At 33.9% G+C, this 9,992-nt stretch overlaps 1 long non-coding RNA gene across 1 annotated transcript; it reads right to left on the bottom strand.

Moving 5' to 3' along the window:
* Window positions 1–390: 390 nt before the first annotated feature.
* On the bottom strand, window positions 391–8,546 carry LOC138919078 (uncharacterized). Its single transcript, XR_011428985.1, has 2 exons — window positions 7,635–8,546; window positions 391–5,584 (listed from the first exon to the last, which is right to left on the bottom strand). It is a non-coding gene; the product is annotated as an uncharacterized lncRNA (long non-coding RNA).
* Between the last annotated feature and the right edge of the window lie 1,446 nt (window positions 8,547–9,992).

The raw sequence follows: 9,992 nt of genomic DNA, 5'->3' as shown, positions 1-9,992 counted from the left end.
AATGTTTTAATTAGTTTTATCTGGCTACACAGCTGAATATGAATTTAAAATATTTTAATGTTCACTCTGAACATTTATATTTATATTGTGTTACCATAACACAAAATAACTCAGCAAATTTTAAAATATTAAAACTTCTTCACCCTTACTAGAACAAAAATGTCTGATGATTTAGACTATTGGCTCTGGAAACATGATCTTGGATCAGATTCCTGATTTGTCACCTAAGAAACTCATCATATTGAACATATTATTTAATCTTTTCAGGTCTCAGATTCTTCATCTGTAAAATTAAGATGACACCAGTGACTACATTATAGAGTTGTTATGAGGATTATACGTATAAATATACATAAACCATAGTCTGAAAAAGATTCATCATGCAATAAATGTTAGTTACAATTTTAATTAATGTTATGTTTTAACACTTTACTAAGAGATAAATGAAATTTTCTTAGTCATTTTCCGTATTATATAAGATGATCTGAATATTCAACATTTGGAGGGCATGTTTACACATGAATTCACTGAAAATTTGATTATTTGGCATTTAGAAAACTTGCCCTGAGAGATTTTGGACATCAATTTAACGAGAGTAATTAAAACCAACAGAAATAAGGGGCCAGTGCAGTGTCGTGCTGGTTGAGTTCACATGCTCCACTTCCGCAGCCTGGTGTTTGCAGGTTTGGATCCTGGGTGGGAACCTACGCACTGCTCCTCAAGCCATGCTGTGATGGCATCCCACATACAAAATAGAAGAAGATTGGCATAGACGTTAGCTCAGGACCAGGCTTTCTCACTAAAAAAAGAAAACCAAAATAACACCAACAGAAATAAAAAACTGAAATTCACCAAAAGTTCTTTTATAAGAGTGTTTGAGTAGAAGAAGTCCATAGTTGCTAAGTCATTTTGTAAAAAGAAAAGAATAAAGAAAACAATGATTTCAAACATGAGCTATAAAGCAAATGCCATAAAGTGTAAAGATATTCATTGAGAGTATGATCTAAGTGCTTCTAATATAGGAACACAAGAGACCGCATTCCTGGAAAAACCAGAAGAGATGCATTTATCGAAAAGTGTTTAATATTTCTTCAAGAGAATGCAAGGAAGCCAGTAATTCTAAGACAATAAAACAACCATGTGTAGTAATCTGTTGAATATCTATTAGTTATGTCCAATTTCTGTATCCTGATAATGTAGACATAATCTTAGCTGTGGTTTTTAAAAGTAAGATAGATCAAGTGGCATCATATATCAAGACTTCAAATGAGAAAAAAAAAATCACAAAGAATAGAATTACTGAGGGAGGGATGTAGCTAATTGAAGATGATTGCTTCAAAATGAAAAAGAAGTAAACAAACAAAATTAAACTACTTTATTTTTGGGAAATGGGCCCAATGCATTGCCTCTTTAAATTCTTACAGCAATTCTTAAGATAGGTAGTACAATTCTCATTCATGTGTGATAAGACTTGACATATAAAAAGTTCAAATAATTCATCAAAGGTCACACAAAAAATCACTGTCAAGACACAATTGCTACCAAACTCTGTGTGTTTGCTGTTACCCACATAAGCAGAAACTGCTACTACTAGTGAAAATATTTGGATATGATGGCACAGCCCAAGGAAAGACCCGATGAGTTCCCTTAGTATCTGTCAGTAATCCTCCACTAGTCACTGCAGTAGTACATCTTAAAAGCCAACAGCATATTTATTCCTATTTTACATTAATTATTTTCTTCCTCACTACTAAAAGAACATATTTCATTATTATTTGGAACATAACGGAAAAGAGTTTTTGATGTTTAAGTAAAAGTATTATTGGAGAAAGAAAATAAAAGATACATATCCAATGATTTACACCACTTATTGAATTCCTAGCATGTGTCTGGCAACTTAGATACATGAACCAGAAGCTACAACCACCTGATCAGACCAGTGTCTATTTTATAGACTAGTAAATGGAAGTTTAGTAAATCTAGATATTCCCTGAAAACATGCAAAATGAAGGAGGCAGATTTAAGTGTCAAACACAGATGTTTGATTTTATAGTCTGTGAACTTTTAAATGAATCTTACCCATGATAAATTTAGTTTCTCCAAAGTAGCACATTATAATAAAGTATTTCTCTCTGAAGAAGAATCATACCAGTACAATCCCTGTACTTTCAATCTCAAGTAGTGGTTAATGTGGTTAGAAGAAGAAATTACCATAGTACATGTCATTGTATCAAAAGTGGAAATAGTTCCATAGGATTAGTTTAGCATGAATAACCCAACAAAAATGATTGTGTGAGTGAGAGAGGAGGTAAGGAAAGAAGAATGACTATGAGGGTAACGAAAACAAATTTCATATATTCACTGCATTTGAATTAGAGAATCTGGGACACAGGAGAAGTCGAATATGAATTTGTAGTCAATGTAAAATTGCTACTTACCTGAAGCATGAAACTTCATCACCCTCATCTTAGCTCCTAGAAATCCAGAGTTATTAATGATTAGGAAATTATCTTTCCCTGAATTTCAGCCAAAACATTTAACTCAATAACCCACAACGTTGGTTAAGTGCCGTGTAAAGAAATGTTTCCCTTTACGGGAACCATCAAAGTGAAGGAATGGTCCTTTACTTTGCTTTATTGCCCACAGTGGTTGCCAATTAATTTTATTATAACACTCATAAGTTTTAGCGCTTTCCTATAAGATCCTCTTCAGATTTTACCCTCTTGGTTTTGCGCTTTTCACTGTACTTAAATTTAATTTCCCTATTTGTATGAATACTTCAATTTCCTCCCCCCTCCTTTTTTTTTTGAGGAAGACTGGCCCTGAGCTAACCTCTGTGTCCATCTTCCTCTACTTTATAAGTGGGATGCCTGCTACAGCATGGCTTGATAAGCAGGGTGTAGGTCGACACCAGGGATCTGAACCAGTGAAGCTGGGGCCGCCAAAGCAACGCACAGGAACTTAACCACTACACCAGTGGGCTGAGCCCTCAATTTTCTTTTAATAAAATATATACTTGGTTTTAAAACAACATTGTTGATTTATTTTTCCATCAACCAAAGTTAAAGATAGCATTTTGCATTTAAAATTTATTTTAATTTTGAATTCTTTTAAATATATAGTACAGTACGGAATTTGATAGAAATTAATATAACATGACCCAATGAACCCTAAGTTAAATTAAAAATATTGAAATATTATATATATTTTAGATATGAGGAAATTTACAGTTATATCTAAAGCCACATGAAATTTATTATTTTTCAAGTCCCAGATCCAAGATGATAAATGACAAGGCTAGATCATGTCAGACCTTGCAAACAGTTTAAAAAATACTTAGTTTTAAATGAAAATTTGATGCTAAATCATTAGACAGTTTTGTGCAGAGCAGTAGTATGACCTGACACATTTCAGTGGAACCAATCTACTATTATATTTAGAAAAGACAAAGGTGAGGAAGAAGATTGACCAAATAGGGGGCTATTGTAATTATTTTAGGGAGAAATAATGGGATTGAAACAGAATGGTAATTGTGGAAGTGAGTAATCAAAGTAATTGAGGAGTAATCAAACTGAATATGGAAATTGTCTTATTGATTTATCTGATTGATGGATTCTGTGATGTTGCAGTAAGAGGGTAAGGAGACAAGGCAAGCATAGTTCTGCTTTCCTGTTTTGTTTTGTTTTGTCTACTTTGGTCCTCTGAATCTGGAAGGGTGGTGTTAGGTGTTACCATGAACTGTGACAGGGAAAATTATGATTAGATCAGCTTATGAAGAAAGGCTTAAGAAAGCATTAAGGTGTTTTAGGATATTTTTCTTTGTCTTTTGGGGTCTTCAATTTACATAAAACATTTCTACGTAAGGATTTGTTCTTATTTCCTGTCCTAGTCTATGTGTTCAGCGAAATCTGTAGGGGAGGGCAAATGTGAAAATGCATCACAGATGTGAATGAAAATGAAGGGTATTGAACCCTGTAGCATTCATTGTTAGAATGCATATGTTACAAATATGCAAATCGTATATGTATTAAACTCTTTCTATTTTTCCTACTAGATTTCTTTAAGAAAGAATATCAAATTGGTGAGGTCCCTAAAGCATTTTTCAAACATGTCTTATATTCAGATTATTTTGTGATTATTTGGTTCCGAAGAACTAAAACTCATTCAGAAATAATGCCTCAAGAAGGAAAGTATAAGTGCTATTCCAAAAATGTGTCTGCAGAAAACTTTACCGCTAGATGAGTGCAGCTGATGTTTCCTCCATTTCTCTCCTCTGGGTCTTCCTACACACTGTTTTACTTACCACCCCAAGCAACTGAATTCCAGGCATCTTCCCCTATGTGGAAATACCTGTTATGACAGCCCAATATAGGATGTTAGGCTGTGAGTGTGCATCAACTTTTGAGCTTGGATCTTTGCAGACAAAATTCACATTTGGGAAGTGAAAGCTAATTAGTTCAGAGTGGCCGAGTTAGCACTCTACAGTGGTGAAGGCGATAGTGTGATGGAGTACTTCAGGAAGGCAGTGTTTTTGCTAAGAAGGAACTGTAAGTGAGGAGCAAGTTATTACTATCTCTAGTGTAAAATATAAGCAAAATAACTTTACCATAAAAAATAAGCAGAAAAATAATGTATTGATTATCATAAAAATATCCTGTTTTTAATGCAACTTTCAGAGGTAGTATTGGTTATTAATTGTCATTGTTTACCCTTTTGCTTTATTTCTTAATAAATTTCCAGAGACGTAACTCAGGTTAGTTCTTAACAATGACGTAAAAAATACCGTTCTGGAGACATGAATATTAGAATTGGTGCCACAAAAAGGTTCATTTTTCAGTTTGCTGAGAAATGGGAGCTGAATTTCTTCAACTGTTTTTAAGTTACATCGACTGTGAAATAATTATGTTTCTCCAGCTCCTATAGGAGTTTTTGCTGTGCAATAATTTGAAGTGCAGAAGGTCTAAAATTGCAGATATCTCATGCACTTATTCCTCTCTAAGCTGCTGTGCAAATTTAGAGCAAAAAGCTATAGTGATGTTTTCAAACACTGATTTTCACACATATATTCATAACCAAATCCAGTCTATAAGCAGTACATGAGTACTCACAAAATGCTAACACGAAAATTTATGAGAATGGCTAACAATCTCCTTCCTATCTTAGTGTAACAAATATTCAATTAAAGTTATTATTCTTTAAATATTAATACTACAAAAATTATGATAAAATTTGAATATATAACAATATTAGCTTTCATTACTATTTCTTGGAATTCCATTAGGCAATTAATAGCAAATTGTTAATATATTATGCCTCTAATTTTCCCAGAATCATAAACTGAATTTTGCTTTGAAAAGGCACAATGTTGATATATAGCTTAGTATTTACGTTAATATCTTTCTTATCACAATTTTCCATTTATTTAAATTGTATTTGCATAAAATATATCACATTAATTAATGTGACCTTTATAATCATAGATATTACCCAGAGAACATTCCTTCTCACACTTACACTCTTCTGGCATCTTCAGAGTCTCTTTCGTTATTGGATCTTTCTGCATTCCATTGTTTGCTGTTCTCAACTATAATACAACCAAGTAAAAATGTAAAATTATTTAACCTAGCTGACAATTCTATATCTCAAACATTCCTATTCTTTAGTTAACAAATCTCTTGAATCTGGTTTCCTTAACTTCTGATAATCTGGGTTCAGTACCCTTCTAGATACATATTACCTCATTCAGATTCAGGTTTAATTCCTGATTCAGCTTCAAGAAACATTTATTAAGCACTTACATTAAGCTTTAAAGTATATAATATTATCTTTAATTCTTATATGAGGGTTTATTATTCATGTACCTATTAAACAGGAGAGTAAGTATCTTCAGAAATTTGAAAGCATTTGGCCTAAGCAGAGCTATATATTTGATTTAGGTTTTGCTGTGTATTAGTCAGAGTCTAATCATGACAGAGAGTCACACAAAATTTGAGAAGGGAAAGTTTAATACAAAGAATGATTCTCCACAAGAACAGATTAAAGTGGTAGGGAATTGGCTGGTAAGATGTAAAGAGAACTGTAAAGTTACAGAAAGAGCAGGTATAAGAAGCAATCACTACACCTACAGCCAAGATCGAGCACCCAGGGAAGAGACGCCCTGGACTGAATCAGACCTCGTTGGAGAATTCTATTTTTCACACTGGCTACCACGCTTTCCTTACTTAGATATTTCAGATAAGATTTGTAGTTTTCTTTGTGGCCATCTTTTCTTCTCCATACTTATTGCCAAAACTTTTGTGTAGTTTTGATCATTTTAAAGCTCTACTATTTCTGCGGACTCCAAATAGTTATTTATTACCCACTGGATTCAATTGAAATTATTGTGTGTTTTTTGTAGTGGAAAGAATATGGACAACTAAAGATAAGGAGATCCCTTTTATGAGTCTTAGTACTGTCACTTGCATATCATGTTACTCTAAATAAATAATTTTCCCTTCCAGATTTTAGTTTCTTCCTCTCAAATTGAGTGAAGAAGATTCAGAATGTATGGCACTTCTAATTTCTACGTAGAAAGGTAAAGAATCAGTAGATAAAGATAAAGATATTGTTACTGCTCTTCAATATTTCTAATTCTCTTTCCCACCTGGGCACGTCAGAGGACTGAAGCTTCTAGTCACCTTGACGTGTGACATAGCCAGATGACTTCATTGACTAATGAACTGTGATCTGAAGTATGAATGCCATTTCTAGATGAAAGCAGTTAAGATATCTTGCCATGCCACTGTGATCTTATGAGTTCATTACATGGATTCATACAGTGGTGCCCCAGATCAAAGCAACCTAAAATAATATGCCCACATAGGGGATAGCATCTATGGCGGGTTGCCCTAACCACAGTGGACATTTCGTAAATGAGAAATGAGTGGATATTATGTATTTTAAGCAACTAGCTTGTTTGATATCACAGCATAACTTATAAAAGATTTTACAAAATCAATGTAGCTAGACAAGAACCCAGAAGGATAGTTATATAGGCAGATAGAACAATAGAAGGTAACACTTATTCAGCACATATGATTATGCCTGGTACCACTCTAAGAGTTGTACCTAAATTGTCTATTTACCCCATCCATTTAAAAAGGTAAATTTATGATTCCTGTCTTATGCTGCTGATAACAAGAAGGTTTAAGTAATTTCCCCAAGTTCACAGATTACAAAATGAATTGACAGGACCCATATTCTGAAAACACAGTTCTTGCTCTTAGCCACTGATGAGTAGATAGCTAAATAGAACATTTCAAATAACATATTTGAGTGGTACCGAAAAGGAATTTCTGTTTAAGAGGAAAGTTTCTCACTTGTAACATGGCTTGGGTTTGGCCAAAAGTAAATCATCAATATATCGTATTTTTCAATTCCAAGTAACTCGTCTATTACATGTTAAAACCACTATGTGAGAAGATATAATAATTTCTTGAAAGTTAAGTAATAACTTAGTAAAATAAATACATATTGAATAATGTTCTTGATTGATTGAATGATGTTTCAATCTGTCTTCCAACAATTGTCTCTTAACACTCATTAAAACACTTGCAGCTGACAAAGCCTTAGGGAATTTAGCCAAATCTACTAACCTGAAATAACAATCCAAGAACACTTCAAGTGAAAGTCAAATCTGGGTGAAAAATATGATATTTATTATTGACTACTTTGCAAATTAACAATTATTTTAAAATTAAAACAAAATTTGGTTTTGGCCTAGAAAATGTAAATCTTTTTAAGCATTTACAGTGAAGTACAATATACTGTCACCTTAACAGAAATTGTGCTACTTGAATTCAGTGGTAACATTATATCAGAACTCATAGTGGAATAATCTTCTACTAAAGTAAATAGAAAAACAAGAAACAATGCTTTCAGACAAGTTATCTTCTTATGTTTCAACATAAGGGGATAAGAAGCCCAATGAAAAGATTAAAAAAAGAAAAGAGAAGAGAAGAAAGATAACTTTGGTAAATTTCACTGCAGGTACTAAAGCTATTTTGAAATATTGTGCATAAGTCATGTAAAGGAAATTTGGCAATGTATCGATGTTTGTCATCTCCATGAAATCAAATGCAGAAATTAAAGTTTATTCTAGGGCATCAAAATGACGGCAATGACAGATGCAATAGAATGATAAAGATGTAACCAATAATTAATGAAGACACTGTTAACAGTGTAAAGAAGGCATATGATGACATAGTCTTTGTTGTAAGTTCTAACTTATAATCAGTTGTATTGTCTACAGGAATCACATACAAAGCTGGGAGTGCTCAGAAGTCACAGTCTTTTGAAGAGTTGATAGCTTAGATAAGTTATACTCTGGATTAGATTTGGTCCGATGCAAAGGGATGTCTCATCACTGAATCCACTTCTGCAGCCTTTGATTCCCTGATTAGCAGAACAGCTGTTTTCACGCGCACAGGCAGACACACACATGTACACACACACACACAAAGATAGGCTTCTGAAATGACTTGATAGAAAACCTAGAAATCTTTCAAATAATCTAAATATACGCAAGTAGTCATCATGAGAAACACTTTATTGGCTTCTAAATTTACTTCCTTATATTAAGGTGAAGCAGATTAGCGTAAGAATTTAATCAAGTGGAAATCTACCTCATAAAGCATAATCTGTAAACAGGAATATTGATTAAGAAAAGGTTATCTTATTTCTAGATAGAATCAAATTAAAAGTACAGAGGGACCAAAGTCAATTGAAAATTTTCATGTTTTCCAATGGAATACCTTTGAATATTTGGGAATCGTGAAGATGTTTTTATCAGGGAAAATTACGAACATGAGTATTTGAGATTTCTCATCACCGTCTTATGTAAAAACTATGGAGCAAACATGAAGACAAAGTAGAACAGAAGATAAATGAAAATACAGACAGGCAAGGGGACTTCATGGGTAAATTCAATTATCTTTGTTAAAAATAGACTATTTAGCACGTATGTTTTCTTCCTCTTCTCAAAAAGGTACTTGGAAATAATTTTTAAAAAATTTGAGCATCCCTGGGACATAAGAGAGGTTGTCTCAATACAGCGGAATTTTGAGGAATTTCTGGGAGATATGAAGCAGATGGGAACAGATGGAGGGCAAAGCTGATCAGTGCAGAATAGCCTTTGATTCAAAGCAGGCAAAAGGGGAAAACCTGGAGGAATAAGTGAGCAGATTTTCTAAACTGAGCCCTGAAAACAATCAAAGCTCAGAACAGAAGGGACTGGAAACAAGGCAAGCTGGGTAATAAGGTAGAAAGTGAAGGGATTCAGATTCTGAGCTAGTCATTCCCACACAAGTTGACTTGTACAATCCGAGTTGCCAGGGACTATTAAAAATGAACTGAGGGATATGGCACTGAAATCTGTCAATGTTGGCAACAGAGACAAAGAGAAGAAGGGATTTACCACAGCAAGCATTTGGGTGCCATTAATAAAACTTGGAAGACAAAAATGATTTAACATATTTGGAAAACATCCTGAATGATGTGGTATTTCCTTTCTTATTGAATCTCAAGAACTACGACTCTAAGTGGACTCAAACAACCCTAACACCTCAGAGTTTGGAAGATTGCGCTGCCTGGGGAATAGACGAGGAGATGAAGTACAGGACTTTTAAGGTTTCCTCCAGGGACCAACACACTGAATAGTTAACCACAGGCTATGCACTCAGGCTTCATTTGGTGTGAAAAGCAACTTAAAAGGGATCATGCCATTTAAGGGAATTCGTAGGCAATCTCCTGATTGAAGAAGTTTACCATCTATTGGAAGACTTCTAAACAGACCCAAACTCTCATGTCAAACACCTCACTCAACCAACACGCACATAAAACTTCCACTAGACAAAGCCCCTGACAATTCATTAATGTGGGATTGGATTACCAGGAGGGATGTGGAAGTGATCTTTGTCACAAATTTGTGCTTGGGTGGATGATGAAGTAGGAAG

Source organism: Equus caballus, chromosome 19 (genome assembly GCF_041296265.1).
Source record: "Equus caballus isolate H_3958 breed thoroughbred chromosome 19, TB-T2T, whole genome shotgun sequence".
Classification (NCBI taxonomy): Eukaryota; Metazoa; Chordata; class Mammalia; order Perissodactyla; family Equidae; genus Equus; species Equus caballus.
The sequence above is the reverse complement of the archived record's forward strand: the minus strand, read 5'-3'. Positions and strand labels throughout refer to the sequence as shown.